Below are 16,782 nucleotides of genomic sequence, written 5' to 3'. Positions count from 1 at the left end.
TATATTCGTGCACAATGCGAAGACAGACTCCAGTATTATCTTTAATTCCATATGGGTAGCCAATTATCCCAGCAACGTTTATTCATCAGTCTACTGATACTTTCCGGAAAATGTATAATGCCACCTGTAAAGCATATAAAGTTTATATCCATGTGTGAGTTTATTTCTGACCTGCCCCTCTACTAATACCAGTCTATCTCAATTACAGTAACTTGGAACGTTGGTAGGGCAAATCGCCCCTTGTCACTCCTCCTTTTCTATATAGTCTTGGCTATTGCTGACCCTTTGCTTTCTCATATAAATTTCAGTATCATCTTATCAAGTGATGTAAAGCAAAACTCTGCTAGGGGGTTGTAATTGTAATGACTTACCGACAAACTTGAGGATAAAAGCTATCTTTATGAGATTGACTCTTCCCATTCAAAAACAAGATATATTTCTCTTTTATGTTCTTCAGTAATATTTCTCCCCAGGGGCCTTGCAGTATTAGGGTGGGATTTGTATTTAAGAGGTACTTTATGTGTTGATGTTTTTGAAAATGAATTATTTTTTCCTACTGCCATTTTCTAGTAAGTTATTGTTATTTAATAAAAGTGTTACAGTTTTCCAATATCAAAAAAAAACGAACAACCCAATCCAAAAATGGGCAGAAGACCTAAACAGACATTTCTCCAAAGAAGATACACAGACTGCCAACAAACACATGAAAGGATGCTCAACGTCACTAATCATTAGAGAAATGCAAATCGAAACCACAATGAGGTATCACCTCACACCAGTCAGAAGGGCCACCATCAAAAAATCTACAAACAATAAATGCTGGAGAGGGTGTGGAGAAAAGACAACCCTCTTGCACTGTTGGTGGGAATGTAAACTGATACAGCCACTATGGAGAACAGTATGGAGGTTCCTTAAAAAACTAAAAATAGAACTATCATACGACCCAGCAATCCCACTATTGGGCATATACCCTGAGAAAACCGTAATTCAAAAAGAGTCATGTACCACAACGTTCACTGCAGCTCTACTTACAATAGCCAGGACATGGAAGCAACTTAAGTGTCCATCAACAGATGAATGGATAAAGATGATGTGGCACATATATACAATGGAATATTACTCAGCCATAAAAAGAAACAAAATTGAGTTATCTGTAGTGAGATGGATGGATCTAGAGACTCTCATACAGAATGAAGTAAGTCAGAAAGAGAAAAACAAATACCATATGCTAACCCATATATACGGAATCTAAAAACAAAAACAAAAATGGTTCTGAAGAACCTAGGGGCGGGACAGGAATAAAGATGCAGACGTAGAGAATGGACTTGAGGACATGGGGAGGGGGAAAGGTAAGCTGGGACCAAGTGAGAGAGTGGCACAGACATATATACACTACCAAATGTGAAATAAATAGCTAGTGGGAAGCAGCTACATAGCACAGGAAGATGAGCTCGGTGCTTTGTGTCCACCTAAAGGGCTGGGATAGGGAGGGTGGGAGGGAGACGCAAGAGGGAGGGGATATGGGGATATATGTATACGTATAGCTGATTCACTTTGTTATACAGCAGAAACTAATACACCATTGTAAAGTAATTATACTCCAATAAAGATGTTAAAAAAAAAAAAACTTCAAAGTTTTTTTTTGAACCAGAAATTCTACCTCTCTGATCTAGCTTAAGAAATTAAAAAGGGTTGTCTATAGATATTGATTTCAATGTTATTTATAATAATGAAAATGGAAATAATCTAATTAGCCCAAAATATGTGAACAGTTAAGTAAATTATGATGTATTTTCAAAATAAAATAATCTCTCTATAAAATTCAATTTATAAAGTCTATCTACCGACCTAAGAAAATTCTCTTGGTAAGTGAAAAAGCAACATAAACTTTATTTTCAGTATTGTAATTTTGTTTTAAAAACATGTATTTTATTTGTTCAAAAAATTGCTACAGATTTCTGTATGTCTGCTGGGTAAAAACTAGATAATCTTCCTGAAGTCATTACTTTTTCTAGTTTCTCTATAGGTCCCCTTAAAATTGTCCACATAGAAAATAAACTCTCCATATATGCAGATGGTATAACTTTACCACTACAAGTTTAACGATGCTCTTTTTCTTACTCCATTACAATACAGGCATACCTTGGAAATACTGTGGGTTTGGTCCCAGACCACCACAATAAAGTGGGTCATACAGATTTGGGGGGGGGGTTCCCAATGCATACAGGTTATGGTTACAGTATACTGTAGCCTAGTAAGTGTTACGTAGCATTACATCAGAAAATGTATGTACCTTCATTTAAAAATACTTTATTGCTAAAAAATGCTAACCATCGGCTGAGCCTTCAGCAAGTTATAATCTTTTTGCTGATGGAGGGTCTTCCTCAATGTGTTTTCTTTTGCTGCTGACTGATCAGGGTGTTTGTCGCTGACAACTGAGGTCGCTGTGGCCAGTTCTTAAATGAAGTCTGCCACATCAATTGACTCTTTCTCTCAAACGATTTCTCTGGTGCATGCAGTGCTGTTTGATAGCATTTTACCCACAATAGAACTTCTTTAAAAGCTGCAGTCAAAAAAAAAAAAGCTGCAGTCAATCCTCTCAAACCTTCCCGCTGCTTTCTCAATGAAGTTTATGTAATATTCTAAATTCTTTGTTGTCACTTCAAAAATCTTCACAGCTGCTTCAGCAAGAGTAGATTCCATCTCAAGAAATACTTTCTTTGCTCATCCATAAGAAGCAACTCCTCACCAATTAAAGCTTGATTGTGAGACTGCAGCAATTCAATCACATCTTCAGGAATCTTCTGAGCAGTAGGTCTCAACAGTAGGCTTGAAATATTCAGTAAACCATGCTGTAAACAGATGTGCTGTCATCCAGGCTTGGTTGTTCCATTTGTGGAGCACAGGCAGCGTAGATTTAGCGTAATTCTTAACGACCCAGGATTTTCAGAATGGTAAGTGAACATTAGCTTCAACTGAAAGTCACCAGCTGCATTAGCCCCTAAAAAGAGAGCCAGCCTGTTCTTTAAAGCCAGGTATTGACTTCTCCTCTGCAGCTATAAAAGTCCTAGATAGCATCATCTTCTGATTTAAGGCTGTTTTGTCTATACTGAAAATCTGTTGTTCACTGTAGCCACCTTCATTATCTTAGCGAGGTCTTCTCTATCTAGCTAGGCCAATGAATGAATCTGCTGTAGCTTCTACATCAGCACTTGCTGCTTTCAGCTTGCACTTTTATGTTATGGAAATGGCTTCTTTCCTTTAACCTCATGAACCAACCTCTGCTAGCTTCAAACTTTTCTTCTGCAACTTCCTCACCTCTTCATTGAATTGAAGACAGTTAGGGCTTTGTTCTGGATTAGGTTTGGCTTAAGGGGATGTTGTGGGTAGTTTGATCTTCTATCCAGACCACTCAAACTTTCTCCTTATCAGCAGCATGCCTGTTTTGCTTTCTTATCATTCACAAGAAGGAGTGATTCATTGTAGTAGCACTTTTTATTTCCTTCAAGAACTTTTTCTTTGAATTCACAACTTAGCTAACTGGTGCAAGAAGCCCACCTTTTGTCCTACCGTGGCTTTCAACATGCCTCCCTCACTAAGCTTAATCACACCTAGCTTTTGATTTAAAGTGAGAGATGTGCAACTATTCCTTTCACTTGACTGTTTAGAGACCACTGCATGGTTACTAATTGACCTAATTTCAATATTGGTGTGTCCCAGGGAACAGGGAGGCCCAAGGAGAGGAGAAAAAGACCAGGAACAGCCGGTAGGTGAAACGGTGAGAACACACACACCATCTTATACAGCCATGACTTGTGGCACCCAAGACAATTACAACAGTAACAAAGATCACTGGTCACAGACCACCATAACAAATATAATAATGAAAGTTTGAGATATTACAAGAATTACAAAAACGTGACAGAGACACGAAGGGAGCAACAGATGTTGGAAAAATGGCACTAAAAGACTTGCTCCAAACAGGATTGCCACAAACCTTCAGTTTATAAAAATGTAAATATCTGTAAAGAGCAATAAAGTGAAGCACAATAAAAGGAGGTATGCCTGTATGTAACAGTAAGTGATGACAGCCATCCTTGTCTTCTGATTTTTCAAAATCTTCAAAATCTTCACTCCCCATTAAGTGATATTTTCTGTACATTTCTGATGTTTAAGAAGTTTCTAGAAGTGCTTTATCTTGAATAGATTTGTTCATCCTGAGAAGATACTGAATTTTATTAAATGCCATTTCTGTTACATTAATGTAATCACATGATTTTTCTCTTTCACCTCTTAATGTGGTAGGTGATATTAAGTTTTTCTAATATTGAATCATTCACATACTCATAGGATAAGACATACTTCATCTTGATGTATATCCCTGAAATTTAGTATTTTATTAAGGGTTTCTGCATCCATGTAAAATGAGACTGGTCCTTAGTTTTCTATTCTTACATTTTCCCAATTTGGTTATTTGCAAAGATACACTAGCCTCAAATAAGCTTTCTCTTTCTAACTTCTGAGACAGTTCTTACAAATTATCTTTCCTTAAAGGTTTGGTAAAACTATTTGAGCTTAGTCTCTTTTGGTAGATAGTCTTGGATTATCACTTCACTGTCCTAATGAACAACAGTTCAGGTTTTCTATTTCTTCTTGGGTCAGTCTTGTTTTTCAACAAAAGTATCACTTCATTTAAGTTTCATAATCTAACGGCATAACACTGTTCAAAGTAATTTTACGATGTTTAAATTATTCTATCTGTAGTAAATCTCATTTTTATACTCCTAATTGCGTTTATTTGTTCATGTTTTCATCAATCTTGGTAGCATTTGTCTCAAGTCTTCTCATGTAACTAATTCTTTAAGTAATTGTTTCTTTATTATTTTAAAATTTCTATTTTATCTTTGTTTTTAGCATGTTTATTTCTTTCCACTCCTCATAAGTTTGTGAATTCCCAGGCTCAGACAGCAATAGTTCAGTTATCTCAGACAACAGTATATTCAGCAAACACTACAGCAAAGACCAAAGAGTATAAGTTTAAAAAGGTAAACAGCCTTGCTTTTAGCTTTGCCAAATGCTAGTCAGTTCACAGGATTGTTCTGAAACCATGACCTATGAACCTAAACACTCCCATCAAGAGGCTAATTTTGGCACTATGAATTTACCAAGTCTGGGTGGCGGAAGAACCCACCTATACACACAATCTCCTCTGAAATGGCATGCAACTGCGCTTCCTTCCTTCCAAGGATGACTGCCCCTGTTTTCAGGTTTTATGTGAGGTTCTTGATCTCTTCCACCATATACCAAACCTCTTAACCTTACATCTCTCCAGTACTGAACGGCATGGGAGTTCTCTCTAGTGACAGGATACAACTCTTAAGTGAGTGAACGTTATTGGACTTCCCACTGCTTTTAGTTAGGATTGATCAGTCCTCAAAACCCTTCCTCCTGGAGAAGGTTTCTCCTTCCTGAGCCAAACTGATGGGGGGCGATTTGAGCCTCTGGACAAGCCACATGAATCCAAGCGTGGCTCCTCTATAAGCCACACAGGATTTCTGTTCCTTGCAATTTCAAAGCAACAGATATGGTCCCGCCTACACCTAAAGGATATGAAAAGATTCTCTTCCATACACCTATTCCTAGGAAAATACCGGTGTCATTCCAGGCCTGTGTACCAAGGCTAACTGCATGGCCCACCTGCAGTTCAAACTGAGTTCATGCTCCTTTGAGTAAGGTCTGGGGTGTAGTACTGGTCCTACATTTTAAAAAAGGGCTGCTTTCCCATGGACAAAACGAGCTAAAATCATCTACCATGGTCAAAATTCTCCAGCATATAAGGCTTAAAAATGAACATAATCTGTGAGTAAGAAAGCAAGTTGTACAACTATAAAAACGAAACACAGTGCAAAACTTGAAAGTCAAGTCCCACATGTTCTGCTCTTAGTAAGGTACCATCAAAGCTTAAAGTCTGCCCTGGACCTAACAGAAACATTGACAAAAACATATGATTGTGTTCCCCTAGATTTTACTAAGGGCCACAGTCTTTTACACACAATTCAACATGAAAACCCCTAAGAATTTTTTTTTTCATAAGTTTGCAACAAACTCATTTGGGGGCAAAAACCTGACTTGAAATAGTGTGAGTCTATTTATAGTCACTTAGTGCTCAAAGGAAGTAAAATGGAGTTGAGTCTTTACTTGGAATATGAACATACCTTTCACTGCACTACAACAGAAAATAACACTTCAAATGTTGACAATCTCTGTAACACATGTATCATATCTGATTTTCAACACGCCAACAAAATTTGCAGCTAAGGAAACTTTATAACTAATTAAAAGGCAAAACAAAGACTCACTTCGTAGTATAAATAATCTTTCCCAACCTTATCTACTCTGTATTATCTAATCTATCCCAATATTCATACTTTTGAATTCAGGGTATGACTGATCCTACCTTATTCTCATATTTGGCATTACCTATCACTTTTTACCATTTTGCGTTAATTTCCCAAATAGGCTTGTCAGAACCCAATTACAAAGTTTTCTCCTCTTCTCAGTTTGGTCGCACCAAACAAGCAAGAATGACAGATATGCAGCAGAATGCGTGAAGAGCCTGGCAACTTCAAAAATGTGTAAATTGAAGGTATGAAGGCATAAAAACAGACCATAAATAGTTCCTGTTGACAAGATTTTTTTTAATTTTGAATAAACAATATATTAAATGGAGAAGACCATGTAAAATTTTTTTATAAAAATAAGGTACATTAACATTAAAAAAGCAGAGCCTTTTTCTCCCAATAAATATTGGCTACAAACAGCTTACAGATAATACTGCTTAGATTTCCCACTTGGAAGATATCTTGCAAGTGAAAAGGTAATAACTTTCACACCCAAAAGTTAATAGTAATAAAGAAGTGGCTTAAGATTAGGGAGAGGAAACAACACTCTACTGTAGAAAATCTTACACAACATTTAGCAACTGCAATCTTTCCAATCCTTCCATCTTTTGGCTTAATAGGCCTTAAATTTAAGAATGTACCCTGGAGAGGGCATAATCATTTTCCCCACATAGTAAAATTAGTGGGCAGAAAATACTGAAATACTACTTAATTATCTCAGCACAACATAGTATATCCTGCCTTCTTTACTTTAAGAAAAGACATATTTAGAGTTTGCTAAGTAGAAACTTTGTATGTGTAGTTTATGTGACTGTCATTAAGCACTTCAAACACTACCTTTTAATCTGACTACTCAAAGCATTTTATATCAACATTTTCCATTATATTCCTACACAGCTAGAAATTTTTTGACATGGAAAAATCATGGGAGGGAGTAAGGGGAAAAGGAAGGGAGGGGAGGGAGGGGAAAAGAAGGAAGGAGGAGGGAGGGGGGCGTAGAAGGAGATAGGAGGCTGGGGGACCAGGGAAAGCTACCTAGAGATGTAACCAGGGAGCTCAGTCTCACAGGACAGAGAGAGTTCTCTGGGTAGATAAGGGTGACAGGAGCCTTTTAAACAGGTCACAGGGTAATGAAAAGCAAGATGTGTACGTTATATTCAGGTAAACACATTTGCTCCCCATCCCTCACCAGTCAAGTATGTATGAGGAAGCTTAGTGAAATCAGGTGCTATAATATGTTTGTGTACTTCCAGAATTCATAGGTTGACATCCTAACCCCCAATGTGAGAGTATCAGAAGGTGAGGTCTTTGGGAGGTGCTTAAGTCATGAGAGTAGAGCCCTCACGAATGGAGTCAGAGCTCTTACAAAAAGAGACTCCAGGGGCTTCTATGGTGGCGCAGTGGTTGGGAGTCCACCTGCCGAGGCAGGGGACACGGGTTCGTGCCCCGGTCCAGGAAGATCCCACATGCCGCGGAGCGGCTGGGCCCGTGAGCCATGGCCGCTGAGCCTGTGCGTCCGGAGCCTGTGCTCTGCAACGGGAGAGCCTGCGACAGTGAGAGGCCCGTGTACCGCAAAAAAATAAATAAAAAGACTCCACGGAGCTCCAGAGTCCTTCTGCCGTGTCAGGACACGGTGGGATAGTACCTTCTATGAAGCAGGAAGTAGGTCCTTGCCAGCCACCACACTGACTCTGCCAGAACCATGATCTTGAACTTCCCAGAATCCAGAACTGAGCAATTTCTGTTTCTTGTAAGTCACCCAGTCTGATGGTTTGTTAAAAGCAGCCTGAAGGCACTAAGGCATAAAGGTGTAAGAGCTGGCAAGGAACGGACGCAATGCAACACTTAAGGAGACAGCGCTGTGGAGCAGAGAAGCTGACACAGTGACCACGGACTACTTCTCAGAGACCATGTGGGAAGCCAAGAACTCTGTCAGCTGGTCTGGTGTAACAGGGAACGGAAGCAATGAAATGAACCTGTTTCTCAATCACAGGGTAACAATCTAAGGTCACGGCGGACTCTATCCTGCTTTCTCCAATGCTGCTGCATTTCCGTCATGATCACTGGGCACTTAGTATTTCAGTAATAAAAATTTTAGGGACTGCTACCTTATGCCATTATGAATGTACACAATTCGGAAGAGCCATGTAAAAGAAAAGCCAAAACATAAATCTCTCCATGTTATATAGACTCAACTCCCTTTGTATTCTTGCTAGCCATGGGCAAGTCAGGATTCAAGTGTGCAAGGAGGCAACCTCCAACCACCAGTCACTTCACAGGGCCCTGAGGGGTCAGCCTGACTGTGCAGAGAGCTCTGCAAAGAGGGGGAGAAGGATGAGGGGAAAGGAGGAAAGGGAAGCAGACTCAAGAGAAGGGACAAGGGGCTGGGAGCGCGAAGGGGCCAGCCTGACTCGTATGTGGAGTTCTGCATGGAGGGGAGCAAGCTGCAAGTCCCCTAACGCAGCCCTCCTCTCTGCTCCCTAGCTTGCTAGAACCATCTACCTTCTCTGGCTATCCTGCTAAGGAAAGAAGGCCAGGTGCCCATCACGCCTATCATGTGTGAGTGCACTACAGCTTAAAACAGAGCCAGTTTAAAAAACAAAGGCTACCGGCGCAGGAAGAAAGAGGGAAGGCTGGTCTCCTTTCCTCCCAACACACATGGAACAAAAGTTAAGTATATTTAATATCTTACCTTTTGAAGGACCCTTCATATCCACTTGTAATCACTAGCTTAACACCTTCTGTCCATGCTACACTATCAGATGTGCACATAATTTTATAAGAAATGAAGGTAAGCTAGGAAGGAAATTAAATTCCTCTATGTGACAGAAAGTTTTAGATCACAGAATTTAGTAGTCAAGCTAAAATCTCAATCTCAGCAGTACATAAAGGATTAAATATATTCCAATGGGACAAAAACATCACAAAAGCAGAAAATCATCACTTACTGCTTCATCAAAACAGAGATTAAAGGCCATTGGAGAAAGAAAAATTTCTTCTCTACAATTGTTTGTTGTAATTTTTAAAATAGAAGCATGTACAAACCATGTCAAAATGGACAGAGTAGTCCATTTTTGGACTACTATGAACGGTAGTTCAATTTTTAGTTTTTTAAGGAACCTCCATACTATTCTCCATAGTGGCTGTATCAATTTACATTCCCACCAACAGTGCAAGAGGGTTCCCTTTTCTCCACACCCTCTCCAGCATTTACTGTTTGTAGATTTTTTGATGATGGCCATGCTGACTGGTGTGAGGTGATACCTCATTGTGGTTTTGATCTGCATTTCTCTAATGATTAGTGACGTTGAGCATCTTTTCATGTGTTTGCTGGCAATCTGCATATCTTCTTTGGAGAAATCTCTATTTAGGTCTTCTGCCCATTTCTGGATTGGGTTGTTTGTTTTTTTGATATTGGAAATCTGTAGCACTTTTATTTCCGAATACTTAATTTAAAATGCTATACTTAGAATTTAAGAAAATGTGATGTGAAATAAAGTGGCTAATATCAAAAATAACAAATACAATGTGATCTGCAGAGCTCAATGAAAATTTAAAACCTCACTTCTCATTACTGGTTACTGGATTTCATCTATGAATGTGCTGACATTTTTCATACCCTCCTGACACAGGATGCCAATCCTGGTTTACTTAGCGATCATCAATTCACTATGAAAAAATAGGCCTTTTCCATGGTATTATTTCAGAGTTTAAGAGATTTTGACAGGTCAAGCATCCCTTGGAATATGAACAGTAAATCTTTCCATCCCAAAGTAAAGTGCTATCAAGAAACTGACATCAAAATATTTAAATGCAGATCTGCCAGCCCTTCTCCCTCCAGCTTGCACACACACGCACACACACACACACACACACTTGGATGGTGCCTTTTAATTCTAAAAAAGGTAATTTTATAAAACAAATCAAAAAAGCCTTAAAAGTCTCTCAGTTTTCACAAATCAACCATTACACAACTGCACTTATTTTTTAAATAAATATTAAAGGTCAGGATATAACGTCAGGGAAAGAAAGTAGATGAAAGAAAAGAATGATACCAAACTGATTGCTGGCAGTGGGAAGCCAAGGCAGACATTCCCAACTTCCCTGGAAGAAACTGACAGCTAAGGTCAAGTTTCCTGATGCTCTGGACTAGGAAGATATATAGATTTTTTCCAACATAAATGTGTACAAAAATTCAAACACCATGGCCTGGACATTAGTCCTAGAGTATCTAGTATCATTAGCTATAGTATCAAGCCATGTTTTTTTTATTCTTTACATTTTGGAGACGTGAGAGCGTGCAGGGCAAGGAAAAGAAGAAACAGCAATATAAAGAAACAAATTAACTCTCAGAGGCTTGCACAAAGGGAGGGAGCTTTAGAAATCCTCTTCCCCCTTCAACGGGTAGGGAAACAGGCTCACAGCAAACACCTGAGTTACACCAACACACTCTACTCAGAGAGCTACTAATCCAAAAAGGGTCGTAGCTGGAATGAGGAGAGGAGGGAAAGGTATGATGCAAACCACTGGCACGAATAACCTATGAACAAGAAAAGAAAATTCAAAGGAAATAAAACGTGGTGCAGTCTCTGCTTGGAATGAGAATATGTCTTTCATTCTATCAGAACAGGAAATAAATGAGTATCAGAGGTAAGGAAACTTAAAATTGCAAAATGAAAAAAAAGAAAACCCTGAAAATAACTGCAGCATAAAAAGAGGTTAATAGTCATCTTAGTGTATAAAGAACACTTATAAATCAGTATTTAAAAGATGAACATCCAAAATCTGAATGGAAAAATGGACAAAGGGCATGAACAGGTAACTCAGAAAGAAAGAAATATGAATGGCCAGTATGGAAGTGTTGAATTTCGCTAACAGTAAAATAAAAACAAGTGAACCTATCACTTGGCATTTATTTTATAATACCAAGTGTGAAGGGAAAAAAGATGACACTCTCATACACTGTTATGGTAGCATAAATTTTAGTACTTTTGAGGACAATTTGGTAATCTGTATTATAAGAGCTTAAACAATGTTTATCTTCCATCATCCAGTAATACCACTTGCAGAAATTTAAAGATGAACCTATTTAAGAATATAAATGATCATCTCAGCATTTATTTTAACAGTTAAGAATGGAGAAAACTTAAGTGTCTGAAACAAGGAAACTGAATAAAATTTAGATACAGGCAGACAATGGTCTACTACACAGCTATTTAAAACCACACTCTTGAAAAATAGTTAATAGTAAAGAATGCTCATGACATATGTAAAAAAATTGAAATAATTCCAGTTCATATACACAAAAGAGAAACACCAAACTGTTACAGTTGTCTATAGGCATTGGAATTATAGGGGATATTTAACTTCCTCTTTAATAATTAATATTTTATTTTTAAAGTTTTCAGATTACAGAAGCTTTTCCTCTTTAATATTTTAAAAATTCTCTAACATAGTATACTTCTATTAAAGTGTTCTTAAAGTACTATCAAAGTAGAAAACTTCTGAATCCCAGAATGCACTTTAAATAAAAGTATGCAATAAAAGGGCCAAAACTGGAGCTCAATATTTTGAGATGAAAATGAGTAATTTTTCCTTTCGTATGAAACCTGTAAATTCACACCGAAGGCAGTTTTTCTTTATTGAAGGAATTCCCATTTGTATCATTATACAAGTCGAAAATCTGAAAAGCAAGGGGTTTTGGTGGTGATGGTGGGGCAAGATTTATTTTAGTCCTTCTTTGATAATTTTTAAAGATTAAAAACTTCTAACTCTCATCTCATCCATTCTCAGGAACCAGAAGAGAACATAAACAAATGGAGGTAATAAGAAAAATACACCTCCTTTCCGAAAAGTTGTGAACAAAGCCAACCCACCAAAAAGGGGAAGAGAGACTCCAACATCCATTTTTTTACACAATAACAGAACGTGAATGTTTGTTACGCTGAAAGCAGCTAGTAAGCAATTATATACCATCTTTGGGAAATCTCCAAAGAAAGGCCATTTTCTTTTCCACATATCTGTTATAAATCACACTGTCATTGGTTGTATTTGGATGAAGTCCACCTGAATTTTGTGAACAGAAGCCAATATCGGATGGGAAGGACGACTTGGAAAGTAACATACTACAATAAACCTATGTTTACCCATCCACAGAATCAGCTGAAGTCTCCTAAATTGAAAAACAGAACAAGCAAAAAAGATATGGCTAGAAAGAAACGGCAGATACTTGTAGGACTACTGTCCATTTTATGTTTTCCTCCAGACAGTGGGTTACTTTGGGGGGCCGGGGGAGCGTGAAGGGAAAGAAGAACACTTCAATGAAAGAAAAACAAAGATGAAGGTACTGCAGAATCTAACAGCAATTAGCAACCATAAAATTATCAAGAATGTAACTGCCAAACTTTTATTAAGTATCAATAGCTGTGTATTCTATCTACCATTTCTTTCTTCTTTTCCTGTTCTGGTTCTTCTGTATCATCAAGTTTGCCTAGTTAGGTGGTTTAGCACTTGGGTCCATTCTTTTTCCCCTAATTATGCTAACTTTATGAGGAAAAAGACTGATGTAATTTCAAAAACAGATTTCTTGTTTATTATTATTATTTTATAGGCCAATATTTAAGCCAAAGTTATCTTGTAAAAGTGGATGAGATAGAAGTAGCATTGTCATATAAAAGTGATCTTCACAGTATATGCTTCTACAATATATAACAGATTGAATAATATTCACGGTAATAGAACTACCGTATGACCCAGCAATCCCACTACCGGGCATATACCCTGAGAAAACCATAATTCAAAAAGAGTCATGTACCAAAATGTTCATTGCAGCTCTATTTACAATAGCACGGAGATGGAAACAACCTAAGTGCCCATCATCGGATGAATGGATAAAGAAGATGTGGCATATATATACAATGGAATATTACTCAACCATAAAAAGAAACGAAATTGAGCTATTTGTAATGAAGTGGATAGACCTAGAGTCTGTCATACAGAGTGAAGTAAGTCAGAAAGAGAAAGACAAATACCATATGCTAACACATATATATGGAATTTAAGGGGAAAAAAATGTCATGAAGAACCTAGGGGTAAGACAGGAATAAAGACACAGACCTACTGGAGAACGGACTTGAGGATATGGGGAGGGGGAAGGGTGAGCTGTGACAAAGCGAGAGAGGTATGGACATATATACAGTACCAAACGTAAGGCAGATAGCTAGTGGGAAGCAGCCGCATAGCACAGGGATATCAGCTCGGTGCTTTGTGACCGCCTGGAGGGGTGGGATAGGGAGGGTGGGAGGGAGGGAGACGCAAGAGGGAAGAGATATGGGAACATATGTATATGTATAACTGATTCACTTTGTTATAAAGCAGAAACTAGCACACCACTGTAAAGCAATTGTACTCCAATAAAGATGTTAAAATAAAAAAAAATTTTTTAAAAATTCACGGTAAAGATTTAATACTGACATAGATATAGATATACAAAGACATATGAACAAACACCCAAGAAGGCACCACATTTTAAAAACCCAGAACGATTCAATCCTGTCATGATCTAGTTGAAAGAAATTATATACTTTTTAAAATAATGAACGTGGGCTTCCCTGGTGGCGCAGTGGTTGAGAGTCCGCCTGCCGATGCAGGGGACGTGGGTTCGTGCCCCGGTCCGGGAAGATCCCATATGCCGCGGAGCGGCTGGGCCCGTGAGCCATGGCCGCTGAGCCTGCGCGTCCGGAGGCTGTGCTCCGCAACGAGAGAGGCCAAAACAGTGAGAGGCCCACATACTGCAAAATAAATAAATAAATAAAAATAAAATAAAATAAAATAATGAACGTACTTTGAAGAAATGCTTTTGGTCAAATACTGTGGAGAAAAAGAAATATATTGAGTAGCACACCAAGATCCCAGGTATTAAGGAGAGGTAAAGTAAACCAAATATCCAAAGGTACAACCAGTTTAAGAAGAGACAGATAGGGACTTCCCTGCTGGTCCAGTAGTTAAGATTGCAAGCTTTCAATGCAGGGGGTGCGGTTTCGATCTCTGCTCGGGGAACTAAGATCACACATGCCACACAGCCAAAAACAAAAAAAATAATAACAAAGTTTAGCTTAAAAAAAAGACAGATAATTCTTAATTGTCTATATAAAACAGACATACAACCAAGATGGAAAAGACTATTCATAAAATCACTGAAGGAGTACCATTTATGAAGCTAGAAAAATTAATAACAGACTTTGGAGAACTTGTAAGCCCTAAGTATAAAGATATATTTTCAATTTAATTGGTGATACAGGTTTACTAGGGTTTTTCACATATATGGATATATTCACACACACATATACTGCCATGATTAGAAATGTCCATCACAGCTAAAGGCTACCAAAAATCTAATATATTAGAAAATCGCTACTGATGGATTAACTGTTGAAAACAGCTGTATACAGGAAACAACATGTAACATCCCTGAAAAGGGAGACCTTGAAATACGTAAGCCAAAAAAGATCATAAAATCATAGAATACTAGGTTAGAAAGAACATAAAGCCCAACTGTGCTTCTGAAGCATCTGCCGTCTTTGAGGAACCACAAAGCCATGAAATTGAGATCACAATGGAAAGAAATTCCATGGCACTACTGAAGTGATACTTTAATTTAAAAATTATGGAGAAAAAACACAAATATACAATATAATATACAATATAAGTGCTCCAATACTCATCCACTTAGTCAACAAGCTTTGTTGAAAGCATTTGTGTGCCACAAAATACTTGCTACATTTGTGGAATAAGATGATAACCAGGGCAGAAATGGTTCCTTCAGGGAACATACATTCAAGAAGTCATTAAGATCTAGGTCGACATGTTTCTCAAAACACAGACTGAACCAAAGTCATCCCCAGGTGCAAGTTCAAAATTCAGATGCTCCATCCCAAGGAATTATGATTCAATAGGTGTTGGGTAGAACCCAAGATCTGTTTTTAATAAGCTTTAGTGGAAAGAGTGAGGTTTTGGCTCTGCTATTAGCTATGCAGCTTTGGGCACTAGTCACTTAACTTTGTCTCTAGATGGGAATAATTCTGTTTAAAAGGTTTATTCTGAAGAATAAAAACATTTTCGAAGTGTTTTGCACAGTACGTGGCACAGGTGTATTCAAATGGCACTGTGAAAGTCAGAAAATCTGGATTCACACTGAACTCAGATGCTTACCAAATATACAACAGTGGACAAGTCATTGAAACCTCTGTGAGCTTCAGTTTCTATTTATGGAATTTGTGGGTAGTAATATTTTCACTGTTTAGCATAAAGATACTGGAAGAAGAAAAAATAGATATTGTTGGTAAGCTGTAAGAAGTACCACAGAGGTAATTATAGTAGAGGCTACCAGCAGGTTTTTTAAATTTTATTGAAGTATAGTTGATTTACAATGTTTTGTTTAATTTCTGCTGTAAAGTGACTCAGTTATACATACATCCTTTTCATATTCTTTCCCATTATGGTCTATCACAGGATATTGAATATATAGCTCTCTGTGCTATACAGTAGGACCTTGTTATTTATCCATTCTATATATAATGGTTTGCAGCTGCTAATCCCAAACTCCCAGTCCTTCCCTCCAACCACCTGCCCTTTAGCAATGACAAGTCTGTTCCCTATGTCTGTCTGTTTTTGTTTCGTAGATATGTTCATTTATGTCATAGTTTAGATTCCACATATAAGTGATTATCATATGGTATTTGTCTTTCTCTTTCTGACTTACTTCACTTGAGACTACCAGCATTGTTAGTCATAGCAAAGTATACTAAAATATAATCCTTAAAAAAGAGGGTAAAAACTTTTGTAGGAAAAATTGAGAAGCAATTTTTTTACCTTATTTTTCCAACAAAATTTACTTATCAAGAGTTTGAGTACTGAATGTGTGCCACCTAGGAAACGGTAACTCCCCAAATGTAAATCAGGAATATAGACTCCATAGACATTAATATAAATCTTAACCCCTTTGAGAACTTCACAAAGACAAGTTAGCTACAGTCTCACAAGCCAACAATTGTTGGAAATACTACCCAAAGAATAGAAAACCCTGGATCACCTAGCCCAATACTTAAACATTACTACCCACCAATTAGATAATAGAAATAGAAACACTGGCGCTCACAGAGGTTCAATGACTTGTCTGTTATGTGTTTGGTAAGCATCTGAGTTCAATGTGAAGCCACATTTCCTGACTTTCTAATAGGCCGCAGTCGCTTCCCAGCTGCCATTTTGAACACTCTTCAGTACTTACATCTCTTTCTGTAACAATCCCAGCCAGCGATCATCTAATTCCATTGGTCGGCAATCCACCAGTTGTAAGCGAATCACCTGGAAAGCTTTTAAAAAT

At 37.9% G+C, this 16,782-nt stretch overlaps 1 protein-coding gene across 9 annotated transcripts in view; it reads right to left on the bottom strand.

Annotated features, from left to right (window-relative positions):
• The window catches only part of CADPS2 (calcium dependent secretion activator 2), a 490,835-nt gene that overhangs the window by 376,143 nt on the left and 97,910 nt on the right, over positions 1–16,782 (bottom strand). The window lies entirely within an intron of this gene.

This window comes from Neophocaena asiaeorientalis, unplaced genomic scaffold, assembly GCF_003031525.2.
Source record: "Neophocaena asiaeorientalis asiaeorientalis breed wild unplaced genomic scaffold, Neophocaena_asiaeorientalis_V1.1 scaffold116, whole genome shotgun sequence".
NCBI classification, from domain to species: Eukaryota; Metazoa; Chordata; class Mammalia; order Artiodactyla; family Phocoenidae; genus Neophocaena; species Neophocaena asiaeorientalis.
Note: the sequence above shows the minus strand (reverse complement) of the source record. Positions and strands in the feature narration are given on the sequence as shown.